This window comes from Leptonychotes weddellii, chromosome 4 (genome assembly GCF_054177405.1).
Source record: "Leptonychotes weddellii isolate Sample4059 chromosome 4, ASM5417740v2, whole genome shotgun sequence".
In the NCBI taxonomy this organism is placed as follows: domain Eukaryota; kingdom Metazoa; phylum Chordata; class Mammalia; order Carnivora; family Phocidae; genus Leptonychotes; species Leptonychotes weddellii.
Window position 1 is genome coordinate 9,588,182 of NC_138372.1, and position 16,092 is coordinate 9,604,273.

Genomic DNA, 16,092 nt, shown 5'->3' on the forward strand with positions numbered 1-16,092 from the left:
GGGCTAGATCCTGGAACAATATAAGGACGTTTGTGGAAAAATTGGTGCAATCTGGATAAAGCCTATTGTTTAGTTCATAGTAATGTACCAATAGGAATTTGTTAGTTCTGACAAATGTGCCATAGTTATGTAAGGTGTTAACTTTGGGGGAAGCTGGGAGAGGGGGTATGGGAACTTCTCTCAGTATCATCTTTGCAACTTCTCTCTAAATACAAAGTGACTCCAAAATAAAGAGAATGATTACTATCAATAGGTTAAGAGAGACCCTTGGGGTAGTTAGTAAAGCCCCCAGATATTTTTGCAAAACTCGACTTTATGGTATTGGCATGAATGTCACATGTGAAGTGAAGGAGGACCGTTCCAATTTGCTGGAAAAAAATTATACCAGATTTTCCTCCTAAATCCTTTACTTGAGTCATTTGCTGTTAATTCTAAGAATTAGCTCCCAGGAGCAATTACAACCTAAATTACGTTACATTTTACATAACATTAATTTTCATATTGTTCTGTTTTTCAAGATGAAGTCCCAATCCCAATCAAACAACCCCCCCGTTGCTGATTTGGAAAAACAAAATCCCACCCCCGCCCCTGCATTAAGTGAATGCATTTGAAGTCATCCTTCTGTGGTTCCAAAGATAGGTAGAAAAGTGGACTCCCCCCTCCCACCCCGTGTGTTAACTCCCTCCCCACCGGGCATTCTAGGTAGGAGTCTCTAGTGCTGGGAGAGGGGGCATGTGAGAGATCCAGAGAAGACTAAATCACTCTATATAATAAAGGGATTGGCAGACCCTGGAAGTGTTGCTGAGTGAAATACGATGTCACTTCACCTCATCGTCCGCAAGAGATCTTCAGTAAAATCTATGTTTTGTTTCAGTGCTTTGGAGTAAGAGTCTATTTTGCTTTGGGTTTTTATGAGACATATGTTGACGCTGGACTCAGAGGCAAGTGCCAGATGGTCCAGCCACATACTGGACACCCTGTGAATCACCTTGTTTGAGGGGAGGAGAAACTGAGGCTCAGGAAGAAAGCTTACGGGCTGGGTGATGGGACCACAGTGAACTAGCAAAATATGCCCCATCCGAAGGGGGTGGTCGCACAAACAGTGTACCCGGTGAAGCTAGCCCCTCTGATTTTTCAGAAGAAGCCAGAACTCTGGATTTTTAAGTCAGACTGCCCCATGGATCTTCTTTGTTTTGGTTTTTTTAAATGCAGGACAGAGTTAGCAAATAAGACTGTCATCTGCATCCTTCCATGGGCAGCTACTATGTAACCTCTAGACTGGGAAAATATTAAAAGTTGGGTTCAACCCACATAGTAGATTCCTGCCACTTTGGAAAATAAATTTACTTTGTCCAAATATAAGTGATCTCTCCCTTTTCCTCTCTATATTAGCAAAATCTGGGTCACAGTGTATTTATAATACATAAATGTATGTATATCTCTATCTAAAAAGAGAGATTCCAGATCCTACTGCTTTTTGGTCTTCTCTCTCTACTCTGTAAAGCCCCGTTAATAATCAGATCAATAAGGAGAGGAGCTTTAGGTATGTATCAGATGCAAATTATTTGCAAGAAGTTGCACTATGTCTAAGGAGTAGCAATGGGCCCGGGGAACAAAGTGTTTACCCACCTACTCAAGTGTCTAAGCCAATTATCTTTTTCAAAGAAGGTATTCAAATGTAGCTCTCCCAAGGTCCAGCGATTTCCAGTAGTTCTTGACTTGTCTGTCAACAGATACCAAGTTAAACTTAACCATTTCTCTTATGCTTCTGCTTCCCCCAAGGACATATGAAATAGCTACATAATAGCCAGTTTCTCCAGATGGTAATGGCAAAGCCAAAGTAGACACCCAGTGTTAAATTTATGGGACAGACGAACGAGAGCGGAACTGATTTCCGTGACAGTGATTTGTGGAGAGACAGTAAGTTCTTTCTTGGGACATATAAATGTATGTTTTCCCCATTTTCATTCAGAAAAACATTGAGGTCAAGGCAAGTTCAGATCCACAGAGTGAAGGTCAATCTCAAACTTGCATTTTCCAGAGGCGCTGTGTGGAAAAGCACCTGGGGCCAAGACACTAATCCAGAATTTACTGATGAGCCAGGTAACCTTGGGTAAATCACCCAACCCTCTGTGCTTCCTCTTAAACTGCCCAAGTGTCTGGAGAATAAGACAGATTTGCTCCAGGATGGGCCTCGAGCATTTCAGAAGAACTGGAGTCCATCTGGGCAAAGGGAGTTAGTTGCTTTTTGAAGTTACTACTCTTACAAGTGTTCCTGTCGGTTTCCTGCCCGAGTTATGGGTTCTAATCTCTCCTGATCCTCAATTTTTAACGCACAAGCAAAAGACATTTGTCTCCCTTTCCTGAGGCTGGAAGGTTAGATGACCGTTTGGTGTCATCTTTATTTTTTTTATTTTTTTTTTAAAGATTTTATTTATTTATTTGACAGAGAGATAGAGAGCACAAGTAGGCAGAGGGATAGGGAGAAGCAGGCTCTCCGCTGAGCAGGGAGCTGGACGTGGGGCTCGATCCCAGGACCCCAGGATCATGACCTGAGGTGAAGGCAGCCGCTTAACCGACTGAGCCACCCAGGCGTCCCCGGTGTCATCTTTAAAGGCCACCTTTTCTCTGCCACATTGAGAAGTTGCATCTGATGATCGGGAGCATCCAATCGAAACTTCTGGTGGTCTGCCTTGGCAGCCCAAGAATCAGGCTTCAAGGCAGAGGCCTGCTGAGGCGGCGGTTGCCATCCTCTGTGATTCATCCTAGGGCATTTCCTCCAAAATGCAGGGACTGATGAATCAGCCCAACCTGTGGGAATTTATTCTGGATAGCAGCAGCTCCTTGGTCTGTGTCTTCGGGTGTCCATTGGACTCAGAGACTTGTTTTGCTCCCTCAAACCCCATGAATTCACTGATACTCACAGACACGACGTGCACCAAAAAGAACTAGGTAATAACTATAATATATATATGTTTATAATATAAAAGTATATATTATAGTTATAATATATGTGATAAAAAATATATTTATTATATTTTATATAATATATATTTATAATATAAATTTATTATATTTTATATAATATATAACAATTAAATATATTTATACTTTTAAAATTAAATATTAAATATAAATATATAATATATATTTAAAATAAGTATTATATTATAAATATATATGTATTTCCTATGTTAGGGACCCAGAAAAACATAAATGAAGCCACTTTTCTTTACCTCCTGTTCAATTTGAATATCTACTCCCCCTCGGCAAGGGAGGGAACAGCAAACTGAATCGCTCCTTGGGGTCTCAGAGTCACCACACTGCACAAGTCCAGTGGGCGCTGCTCAAACTGTCCACAGTTGTGCGTGGCTCAGCTTGCAGGTTACGTACATGCTTACTTGCAAGTCCATAGTATGATGGGGAACACAGGCTCATAACCAGCTCAGTGGCCTTGACATTTCTGACCTTTCTAAGCCTATTCTCTGTTTTTAATTGGGTTTTATGACTTTTAATGTACTTTTAAAATCCTTTATCACAGGGGAGCCTGGGTCGCTCAGTCAACAGTTAAGCATCCAGCTCTTGATTTCGGCTCAGGTCATGATCCCAGGGTTGTGAGATCGAGCCCTCCGTCTCTGCTTGAGATTCTCCCTCTCCCTCTGCCCCTCCCCCCACTCATGCAGGCACTCGCTCTCTCTCAAGTAAATCTTTAAAAAACTTATTTAAATTTTAAAAAATTCTTAATTAAATGACAATGACATGCTTGATTAAAATTCTTTATCACAGTGTGATCTGAGTGTATATAAGTTAATGGTAACCGACATCCCAGGGGCAGTTAAGTAGCATTTGAGGAGACTTAATCATGAACGCAGACTCTAGGGTGGTTGCATCAGCCCTTCAGTCCACACCAGGATTTGTTCATCAACAAATGGTGCTAGGAATAATTATTTAATTGGTGAAATGAAGGTATGTTGTTGGCTAGGAAGAAGGAAGGGGCCTTCCACTCTTGCATTAATAAGATGCAAGAATTTGTCCTTGTTATTCTGTCCAGTTACTCTGCAAGTAACTGATCAGGCCTTGCAGAGCTGCCCCAGTGCCAGACTTCATGGGCCCTCTGGCTCTGCACTCGGGGCTGGTCCTAGAGTAACCCAATCCTGCCAGAGCACTGGAGGACCAAAAGTGGCAGTGCCTGCCCTCCCCCAGCCCCCGGTGCATTCAGTGGCTCACAGCTACCCTTAAAACATTGTATCAGCTCATTAAAAGGTGGCCCTCTTCACATGGGTGGAACCCCTTTATTGTTTCCTAGCACACCCCTTTCATTCTGTTACAGTAATTGCTTCAGACTTGCTTTACTGGTTCAGTGGCAAACAAATCACAAGATTATGGGTCTTGTGCAGTAGTCATTTCCATCTTAACATGAGAGCCATCCGTTTCTGCAGCATTGGGTCATTGGAGACTGCCGTACTCTGAGAGTTTCATACATTAGAAATAAGAAAATGTAAAGTCATATATTAGAGTTGCTTGTGTAAACAAATAAATCAAATAAGGAATCATATTATTAGATGACCAATTAAATGAAAGGACTACCCAGGCATTGTTAGTAGGATAATTAATTGTAGGTTTCGACTCATCTTTGTGCACTTTGTTGCCCTATTAAGATAATGAATTGATTCTCTATGATTGGGTCCAAAACCATGTTTAATCAGATTCTGCGAGGCAAAGGATCATTATTTTCATGACTTTGTGAAATGCATATTTTTTCCAACCAATTCTGAAACAGGCTTTTCAAAGGTTAGGAGAAGAGAGCTCTTATCCTTTTATATAACACCAATTGAAATCAGAAGTTTAAAGAAAATCTCATTATCAAGAGAGTAATTTGGGGAAACTAACACTACAATCTTCCTTTGATTTGGAAAATGCTTTGAATAGAGATTTCTGAATAGAAGGTTCAGGGATTTTTTTTTTTCCTTATAGATTTTCTTAGGGTTTCTCAAATCCCAACCACTATGGTGTAGACAAACCACAAATTACCCCTTTGAGGTTTGGGGACTTTGGGTTTGTTTTAATGGTTTCTTTGTCCCCTCTTAAAGAAACGTCTCACAAATGTGAAAGGGGGATAAAGTGGGTTCCCTTTCATCCCAAGTGACTTAAGAATTTGAGTGGGTAGGATCCAAATGCACAAAAAATCATAAAGATACACAAGAGAGAAATTTAGCCTTTTTTTTTTTTTTACGAAATTCAAAAATACCAGTGTTTCCCTTCTTGCCTGGGAACATAAAAGAGAGTGTTCTAGGATAAATTAAAGGCGGCCCTATTTTAAACAACTTGTCTTTATGCAAGAGGTAGTATGAACTAAAAATTTAACTAGCTTCAAGAAGAGTTTAGATAAACCCCTCTGAATCATATCTATGTCAAGGGATTGAGGAGGATCTCAGGATGCTCAGAGGACATCCCTTGCCCTTCGGCGCCCAATCCAACCTTTCCAGACACCCACACTGTTCAAGGGGTCCCCTGTTCTCCCAGGGAATACCCCTCCCACAGTGCTCAGCACGTTCATATACATCTACCTCCCACACTCAGGGACTGTGTCTTAATGAACATTGCATCCATTAGCAAAGGACCTGATACAGTAAATACTGGACCAAACCGATCATTGATATCAGACGTTTTCCCCCATGAAATGCCCTGAGATATTTCTTATGGTCTTGTTATTTCTTTTCCAAGTTGCCCCTAGAAAGAAACTCAGGCAGTTCTTCAGGGGCAGGGCAGCTCTACCCAGCCATTCCTGGACGTGGTTCCATGGTGTCATTGACTTTATTAACATACTACCTTTCTTAAGAGTGGAGGGGGTGGGCAAAGTGCGAAGGGAGGTGGTCAAAGGTTGGTTTTAAAGAATGCTCTTTCTTCTTCCCCAAGTGCCACACTCCAGCTTCCCTAAACAGCCTGTAGAGTGTTGTGGTTTTCATTGCAAGCTCTGAAGACAGATGGCCTGATTTGGAATCCTAGCTCTACCACATAATGACCTTGGGCAAATTACTTAATGGCTTGGTGCCCATGATGCTGTATCAGTAAAGGAGGGTAATTATCATGTCCACTTTACAAAGCTGTAAGAATCCAATGAGATGATCCTTATGCTAGTGTGGAGTGTGCTACCCGACCCATAGCAAGAATTTAATAAGTGTGTATCTGTCAGTATAAGCTAGGATGTGCTGCAGAACAAAAGGGACACGCTCTCTCAGTGGCTTAAAAAAAAACAAAGTTGTGTTGTTCGCTCATGCTGCATGCCCATACAGGTAGACATGGCTCTTCGTTCATCGAAGCCACTCAGGAAACTAAGCTACAGAAGCATCCACCTGTATGTCCCATCAGAGGAAAGGAAAGAGAAGGTGGCAAGCCACACTGACTCTTAAATCTTCCACCAGGAATGGCACATGATACTTTTGCTCATATTTCATTGGCCAAAGCAAGTCATCCCATGGCCCCACTAGGGCCACTGAGGCAGGGGAGTGTGAATCTGCCATGTGCCTAAAAGTGGGGAGAACCAGAAATATTTGGTTTATGGTGTAACTAACCACCGTAAGTTACAACCAGGGGCTGGCTGATGTTATTCTGATGGTGGCTCGTATGCAATGCACTCTCATACGTTCACAAGTAAAAATGTAAAATGTCAATGGCCTAAAACAGGTAGCTTCTTGCAACCAAACTAGACTATTCGGTTCTCTGTCCATGCCCCGCATAGAAGGCAGCAAAGCACATTCTCTCTCCCTCCTGCACCTCTTCTTCCAACGACACTATTCCCATATAATTGTCAATAACCAGTCATTTTTGAACAGTCTCAATGCCACATTTCATTCTGGTTGCATGATAGACGGGGGAGAAAAGCTTCAGGGAGAAAATGGAAACTCAGGCGCCTGGGTGGCTCAGTTGGTTAAGTGACCGCCTTCGGCTCAGGTCATGATCCTGGAATCCCGGGATCGAGTCCCACATCAGGCTCCCTGCTCGGCAGGGAGTCTGCTTCTCCCTCTGACCCTCCCCCCCTCATGCTCTCTCTCTCTCATTCTCTCTCCCTCTCTCAAATAAATAAATAAAATGTTTAAAAAAAGAAAATGGAAACTCTTTTTTTTTCTTCCAAAGCTTAAGAAAAATAACCGCCAAGTCCTCCGTCCTGTCAACTCATTTAATGTGTAGGCCTTTTTTTTTTTTTTTAATCCTTTATGGGGGTAAGAGGTGCTAGAAGCAGAGAAGAGCCCTCCCCCATTCTAAATTGTTTCCTAAATGTTTTCTGGTGATTTACGTAACAAATAACTAAAACACACAAGGAAGCTGGTAACTTCTCATTTGATCTTTCCTGCAGTGAGAACTAAAAGGAAAAGCCTGTCTGGGAGACTTCAGAGGCCACTAAACTGCTTTCTATTGATTTTATACTAAGATACTTTATCACTCTTGTTGCTTTAAAAAGAAATGCAATCTGTGTCAGGGTCTAAATAGACTTTCCTAGAAAAATCAGGCCCCACACTCCTACGTGAACAGATGTGGAGGATATTTATCAGCTTTGGCAAATCAACTTTGGGGAATTTTTTTTCAAGAAGCATCTTACCTACTATAACATCCCACCCCTTGAAAGGGTGATGGCTGGAGCATTTCTTCTCGAGATTAAACTCCCCCTTGGATCTGGAACTTGCCTTCAAATGCACTCTGTCCGGTCCTCTTCCTGTGTACCTGGGGGGACTCGAGGCTCTGAGATGTTGGGAACTTGCTGACACTCACTGAATGATCCAGGGAGAGAATCCAGTCTCAGACCCACTCTCCGAATCCCAGACAGAAATCTCAGAATTGGCATGTTTTAAACCCCAAGTGACTTTTTCCTGCACCAGAATCCCCCCTGTGGAATATCCCCCAAAGGAAAGAGTATGATGATGCAGTTTTTGGTTTTTTTTCCTTAACCTTCTCAATGCAAGCTAACTTAGGCCTATTTCCTGTCGACACTTGGAATACCGTATCTCCTGTTTTAAGAAGTTCAATAAATAGAAATCCTACCCTACTAAACTAGTAAATTGCAGAGATCTTTCATTTATAAAATGGTTCTATATAAGGCCTGAGTTCTAGTCTTGACTTTGCCATTAACTGGTCACATTTCCATGAAAATCTCAGTTAATCATTGCTGGCCTGAGTGGCGGCATCTATTAGAAGGAAGGGTTGGAGTAGATCATCTTTACAAATCCTTTAAACTGGGGACGCCTGGGTGTCTCAGTTGGTTGAGAGTCTGCCTTCGGCTCAGATCGTGATCCCAGGACCCTGGGATCAAGCCCCCTTCAGTGGGTAGTCTGTTTCTCCCTCTGCCCCTCCCCCTGCTCATGCTCTCTCTCTCTCTCAAAATAAATAAAATCTTTAAAATAGAACAAAATAAACAAAAAAAACCAATCCTTTAAACTGGAGATAATTTGTGAGTTAATTACATGAATCGAAACAAGCTTCCCTAAGTTTTTCAATTTTAAGTTTTAAAATTTATTTTTAAAAGTATTTCACATGTATAAAAAAGGGGGGGAGATAAAGAATACTGCAGTAATCATCCATGAAGACACTGCTCAAATTAATATCTAAATCGTGAGGGACACATTTGAAGCTCCCTCTACAATCCTCACCAATCTGGGCCAGCCATCTCCTTTCCACCCACCCCAGAAGTAGCTCATACCTTATCATCTTCAGCCTTTCTTTATCATCCTACCACATAGGATTGTGTCCCTAAGCAACATGTGATTCTATTCTGCATATCGTGAATATGTAAGCAGTCTCATACTGCATTTTCCCCTCAGTGACTTGCTTTTTAATTTGACACTCTATTCTAGAACCCATCCTTGTGGGCACATTGGCTGCATTTCATATTGTACAGTATCCCTATTGTAGATCATTTCACTGGATGACTATCCCAAGTTGACTTATATTCTCTTATTGATAGAAACTAGACCATTTCTTACTTTTCACTGTTAAGAGAACACTGCTGGGGAAGGCCTTTCATTGTCGACAGTACACACTTATGTAAGAGTTTTCCAAGGCATTACTTTGGAGTGGAATTGTTGGGTGTTATGATATTAGCTCCTTTTGTCTTTACGCTGTTGACTTTTCCCACCCAAGAGTATGATCAATCTCTCCATTTAAGACTCAGTTTGTGTCTCTGAATGGTTTTATAATTTTATCCATAACTGGCTAGCATACATAATATTTAATTTATTCCTAGATACTTCAGTGTTTCTGTTGCTTTCACAAATGGTGGCCCGTCTATAGGAATGCAATTAATTTTTGTATATCAATCTTGTAAGAGCGTACATGCTGGTCTTGCTTATTAATCCTAATTTTTCAGTGGATCTTTGAGGTTTTTCTATGTAGATAATCATATTATCACATTATTTCAGTTTCTGTCTTTCTGATCTTTACACCTAATGTCTGATAAACACGCTTCTGATCTAGTGCCCATTCCCCCTTCTTTCTTGTGAGCAGAATCCAAAATATTCCCTCAGCACTGTGCCCAGCTAAAAATACTCAGCCCACGAGTCTCCTTGCAGCTGGGAGAGGGGAGGTGCCTGAGAAACGGTTCTGGCCAGTGGAATGTAGGTTTAAGTCCCTGGAGGCGAAGTCCTTTCTCAAATACAAGACCAAGCTTTGGGAGGAGGCTTCTGGGGCTGCCCTTATGCACACCTCTGGTGCAGACATAGGACAGCACCGGCCACGGACTGCTTTGCATTCCTTTCTCATCTTGAGGTTTCCTGGACCACATGGGTAATGTAAACTTGAACCCTGAACTTAAGAGCAGACGAACTATTGGTAGGAATTCTCTGGGCAACCTTTTTGTGCCTAGGACAGGACAGACCATGTGCTTGTCATCTCCCGTTGACAACAGGTAAGTTTCCCCCCATGATCCATAACCCACAGGAATCCCAGGTGGGCACTGGCCTGAGTTCCATCTTCCCACCTTGGACGGGTCCAAAGCCAGTCTCCTGTCTCCACTAAAAACCAAGCCTCCTGGGTACGGACTAAATTGCCAACATCCTCAATAGCCGTGGCCTCCGTCCCCATTTGCTGCTCTGGTTTTCAGCTTCTTCTTCATTTTTGGTCCTTGGAAATTTCCCTGAGTTTTTTGCAAGGTCAGTGAAACATCTGAGAAAGGATTTGTTTTATTTCATCCAAAATTTCTAGATGTTTGGTTGTAGAAGAGTCTTCAGATAAGAAATGGAAGTCCCTTCTGCTATTTATTTAGTTCATAGTTCCATTTATGAAACCCTACGCCCGCTGTTTTGGAGCCCATCTCTTGCACAGCAAGAGCTCCTCTCATTCTGCACATGCTGGCTTAGCACCTAACTGTGTCAGGCACTGTCCAGGATCCAGGCATACAGAGGTGAAAAAAGCACACCAGTCCTTGACCCTCGTGGAATGTGTATTTAGTGGGAAGTCATACAATCCACGAGGAAAACAAAAAATAGGTTTTCAGAGAGGGATAAATGCCAGCAAATAAATGAAAACAGAGTCATGCCAAAGTGAATGGAACAGGAAAGAATATTAGGGAAGGTAATCAAGACGTTTGACCTGAGGCCTAAAGATCCAGAAGCCAGCCAGGTAGAGAGCTGGGTATAAAGGTTCCAGGTATAGAGACCAGAAAATGCAAACACTTGGAGGCTGGAAAAACACTGGTATGTTTCTGCAAGGCTGCAACAGAGTGGATACATTTTTTTTTTCCTATTTTGTTTCTTCCCGTGTTCTAGAGTCAGCGGTGGGTACAACTTATTCTTCCTGCTTGAAGGCATGTCTAATTTAGGCTAGGGAAATCTTTGGATTTTTTTTTTTTTAATAAGTTCATTAGCACCCACCAAAACATGAACAGCCTGAGTTCCCTTCCTCTCATTTTAAGACAGCAAAAGAGAAAAGAGAATGCAGTCCTTAGTGTATCTAGTGATCAACACCCACAGATGGGGTGTTGGCCAGCAGTGGGCGCCGGACTAGATCTGCAAACCAGCCCACTCTCTTTGCCCTAAAGTCTTCAGTCCCGACCCCATGATGATGGGGGAAGGGAGAGATGGCTGTGGCTTCGCGGTGTTGAGCTGTTCTCCCCGCGTCCAAGTCTGGATGAACAGGGCGAAACTGGAGAGGACTTGAGGGAGGAGGTATTGTTGGAGCTGAGTGGTGATGGAGGGCGAATGTTCACAAAATGGGGAGAAGCTGAGGGCATCCCCAGTGACAGCTTGGGCAAAGAAGCAGGAGAGGACGTGGCTGGTGGAAGGAACCAGGACTGCCCGGTTCTTTGGTGAACCCCCTTGGCCCCACCACCTACAAGCTCTGTAGCCTCAGGCAGCTCCCCTGTCTCTGGCCTCCAGACTCCAAAATCCTACTGTCATGGGTTCTGCTCCTGCCACTCTTCCGCCCGGGGATAACTAACTTCTGACCCCCCACCAAGTGAACCATGAGAATGTCTTCCTTATGGGGGCTTTGCTGTTAGCGTGAAATGAGCCCGTTACCATAAGGTGCTTGTCGCACCCTGATTTCTAAATAAACCTCGGCCAGCGTTCCTGTCATTATAAGTCCTGGGTGTGTAAAATGTTTGGTGGGGAGAGGCCAGCGTTCAGGCAGAGGGGATGGGGTGGTGCCCCTCTCGGATGGGGCATGGGGTCACGTAAGGGGTGGCAGTCCTGTCCTAGAGCCAGCTTGTACCTGCTCTCTCAGCGTCTACACCTGCTGAGCCAGACGCAACCCCCAGGATCAGACTGAAATTCTGCAGCCAAGCAGACCCCCAGCCCGAGGGGATGGTGGCTCCTTCCCATGCCTGGTTCTCTTGAAGCCACCTCTCCCCAGCTCTCCTCCAGCAACACCTCTCCTTCTACACATACCAGCCTCTCTTCCTCCTAACCCTGCGCCACACCCCCCGCCCCCCGCATCCTTATAAAGCATTCCTTCTCCCATTACTTCTGTTTTGTTCACACCTCTCTGCTCTCCAGAAATATTACTTTATCCAGCAAGTGTTCTGGTTGTAAATTGAAATGCACATAGATAAACATAAATCTGAATGTCCATTTACATTAAATATATTACGAATATAAAAATATAAGGCCCCGTGGGTTTCAACTCATCAGCCCTATTACTCTTCTGCCCCTTGGCAATCAACTTCAGACCTTTCACCAAGTCAGCGTTCATCAAACCGGGGTGGCATTGACACACATGGATCAGCCTGCGCTCGTAAATTCCGGTGGGGGGCCCCTGATCACTGCGAAGATGATTCGCCTTCTCTTCCTCACCAGGAGGAACAGTTACTGATGTGCCATTCTCCTTGTAAAACTTTGCACTCTCTAGAATGGGAGGAATCAAATTAAATCCCTGTAGAGGATTGGGGGCATCTCTTTTATGTAGCTAGTCTCGGCACAAATCTAATATTCCATAGAGATGCTAAGCTCTGCCCAATTTGTGTGCGCACGGCACCCCGTACGAAGGCACTCAATAAATAGCTGTTGGCCGGTTGGCTACAAATAACAAAGCACCGTGGTGTTATCTGCTCAGAGTGTTCGTTCCTTTCCAGGTCAAGGCCTTCGATATGTTAATAGCGGCCTGTGTTGAGATTTCGGTGAGCCAGCCGGTGGGGGGAGTTAAGTAGAGTGATTCTCAGGTTTGAGGCATCGAAGCCACCCCACCTGGTCCTCAAGCTCCAACCCCAGCCAAACAGCAAAGCCCTTCACTAGTGATGTTTAACCACAGGGCGGGCAATTACCGAAAGGAGGGCAGTGCAGGTATAATCCACCCAGGGATTAGGAAGAGCATTAATGGCTACCTGGAATCCTTCTCATCCCTCCTTTACCCCACGGGGTGCATGAGCAGCCTGATGCCATAGTCCCTTCTCCGTCCTCAGCTTCAGAACATTAAGGGGCCTCTCCCTCTCTCTCACTGTCTCTTTCTCTATTTTATTTTTTATTTCTTTTTTATTTTTCTCTCTCCTCCCTCCCTTACTCCCTCTTTTTCTTCCTCCCTCTCTCCCTTCCTCCCTTCCTCCCTTTTCTTTCCTTTCTTCCTTTTTCTTTTTTCTTTCTTTTCTTCTTTCTTTCTTTCTTTCTTTCTCTTTCTTTCTTTCTTTCCTTTCTCTCTTTTTCCCTTTCTTTCTCTCTTTCCCTCTCCCTCTCTCTCTTACTCTCTCTCTCTCTCACTTCCTTCCTGCCTTTTCCTTTCTTTCTTCATGCCACCATTTGTCTGAGTGCCCTTGGCCAGAATTTCTAGGACTTGGTTGAAAGCTGACAATCTGAATTATTCCTTTGGTGCCCCTAAAATGTAATTTACCCTTGAGAATATAAATAGTTCAGAATGCTTTCTGCTCAAGAAGCAGAACAAGAGTTTCTCAAAGCAGGTAGCATCTCTCCCTGGGACACCATCTGCTCACACCCTGTTAACATATCACTTGGGAAGAGATTCTGGGCTGCCCAGCAGAGGCCACCCTGCAGGACGCAAGGCCTGCCCTGGGAGTCGGCCGGCCAGGAGGGCTGGGATCCCCTCTTGGGGCCCGGAACCCAGCTCAGCCCTCCACACCGCTGCCTCCCCTTCCGGCACTTGGCAGCTTCGGTTTGTGACTGCCAAATGTGCCAACCTGAAGCGGAACCTTGGGGGTTGCCAGGGAAACTGCGCCCCGTGTTTTCTGGTGGAAACTGGCAGTGGGGTCTGGGAGAACCAGGGGCATGTTCAAAGGGGGTTCCTTCCTCCCATTGTGAACGCTGGAGGAGAGTCCCAGGAACGCCTCCATGCAAAACTGGGCATGAGCATTCCAAGGGAGGCAGCAGGACAAGAGAGGATAATAGTAATGATAAGATACAGATAATAAGAATTTCTCTTTTAAACTATTTTCCATGGTCCAAGCAATGCTTATCCCTTTAAAAATATATGATCCAGGGGCGCCTGGCTGGTGCAAATGGTTTTGGCTCTTGGTTTTGGCTCAGGTCGTGATCTCGTGGGTCATGGGATCACACCCCACGATGGGCTCTACAGGGAGTCTGCTTGAAGATTCTCTCCCTCTGCCCCTCCCTCCACTCTCTCTCTCTAAAATAAATAAATAAATCATTTTTAAAAATTAAAATATATGATCTAATGTAATGTTCAGTAGGGCGTCACCAGTTCACCCCTGGGCCACTCCAGGAATGAAAATAAATGACCCCAGCTGGTGTGAAGCAGTAAAGGCTGGTGGGGCCAGGGGTAAGTAAGCTGGGGCAACCATGCCCCATCAGAAGGGAAGCTCAGGTTCTGCCCCAGCTGTCTATGCCCATCAGGACCACAGACCCCATTATAGAGATGACAAAACTGAGGCTCAAAGGCACGTCTCTGGTTTTCCAAGAGAAGCTGTCTTGGTAACTAACTCAAAACCATGTTCAACTCCATGCCAGTGAGACTCAACATGTCAGTGGGTCAGAGCCAATTCCTGGTTACCATTTGGTAATCTTGGCCTTGGAATGAGGGAGAGGGCGCAACTTCCATTTTTCCCATGGGGAAACCCAGCCTCAAAGTGCTCATGGGAATAGCCCAGGGCCAGTTGGTGTTCTATAGGCAAATTTATCTGGGCTGCATGGATCCATGATCTGAAACCCCTCTCCTGGGCTTAGGGCTCCCAAATGCCACAGCATCTCACCACTGTCCACCTCGAGTGGTTGGCAACTCTAATCCAAACACCGTCTCACAACCACTGGGCTCGCTCAGTGGCTCACAGGCTAGGCCAAACATTGGCCTCACCCAGCAGAGCCTTTTAAAATTACCAATGCCTGGGCCTCATCTCTAAAAATGCTGGTTGGTGTTTTTAAAAAAACTTCCCTGTATGATTCTAATGTGCAACCAGGGGTGACAGCCACGGGACCAGCCCCTTGCTTAAGTGCCAAACCCAAGCCTCTGGGGATAAGAAAATGCAGAAGAATAATTAGGGGCAAGGGTATTGGAGCCAGATAGGGCTGGCTTGAGTCCTGGTGCTGCCTCTTTGCAGTTGAGGAAGCTTGGAGAAATCAGTACACCTCTCTGAGCCTCAGTATGCTCATCTCTACAATGGGGACATTAATAACTACTCCACTGGGTTCTTATGAAGAATAAATGTGAGAGTGTGCAGATATGAAGTGGTACCTGGCACACAGGAGCATTCAGTTAAAGGCAGTTTCAGCTAATATAGCCTCCATCCACAGTCACACAAATATGAGAGCAAAGAGCAATGAACTTGAAAGAGTTCTGAGGGCTTAAATTGCACCCCTCTATCACCCAAACACACACACCTAATATTAGTTCACAGCTGAGCCCCGGATGGCCATGGGACCCACATCCAGAGGAATTTAGCTGCCTCTTGATTGGGGTGGGGGGTGTCCCCTGAGGAGTGTCTCAAAATCTCATTCTTCATTTCCCTCTCCTTCAAGCCAAAGGAGGAAAAATTTGTAGTATAAGCTGACCCACTTACATGGCCCCTTTGAAACTTTGAACAGATGGTCCCCCCTCCACCATCATCATCCTTGAAAATCTTTCAGCAGCACCAACGTTGAACAAAGGCAGAAAAGACCATTTAGCAATCACCGGTAATACTGATTTGACATTGATGCGTTTGCCAAAAGAGAGAGAAATAAGAGATCTCCAACCTTTCTGGCATTGTGGTTCATCAGCCCTTTGTTTACTCTGGTAGGAAATGCCTCCCCTCCTAATAGTCTGTAGGAAGTAGCTTTACTTTAGGATTTTTTTTTTTTTTTAAGATTTTGCTTATTTATTTTGACAGAGAGAGACACAGTGAGAGAGGAAACACAAGCAGGGGGAGTGGGAGAGGGAGAAGCAGGCTTCCTGTGGAGCAGGGAGCCCGATGCGGGGCTCAATCCCAGGACCCCAGGATCATGACCTGAGCCAAAGGCAGACACCCAACAACTGAGCCACCCAGGTGCCCCAAGGAATTACAGTGAATGTACAATAAAGCTGTTTTGAGGGGCTCCTGGGTGGCTCAGTCGGTTAAGCGACTGACTCTTGATTTCATCTCAGGTCGTGATCTCAGGGTCCTGGGATGGAGCCCTGTGTTGGGCTCACCACTTAGTGGGGAATCTGCTTCTCTCCCTCTTCCTCTGCCCA

General features: G+C 44.5%; 1 protein-coding gene and 1 pseudogene across 2 annotated transcripts in view; one reads left to right on the forward strand and one right to left on the reverse strand.

Annotated features, from left to right (window-relative positions):
* KAZN (kazrin, periplakin interacting protein) overlaps nucleotides 1-16,092 on the forward strand; it is a 996,076-nt gene that overhangs the window by 516,125 nt on the left and 463,859 nt on the right. The gene's annotated exons all lie outside the window — the stretch shown is intronic.
* LOC102744383 (cell division cycle protein 20 homolog pseudogene) overlaps nucleotides 1-16,092 on the reverse strand; it is a 329,973-nt pseudogene that overhangs the window by 171,204 nt on the left and 142,677 nt on the right. The gene's annotated exons all lie outside the window — the stretch shown is intronic.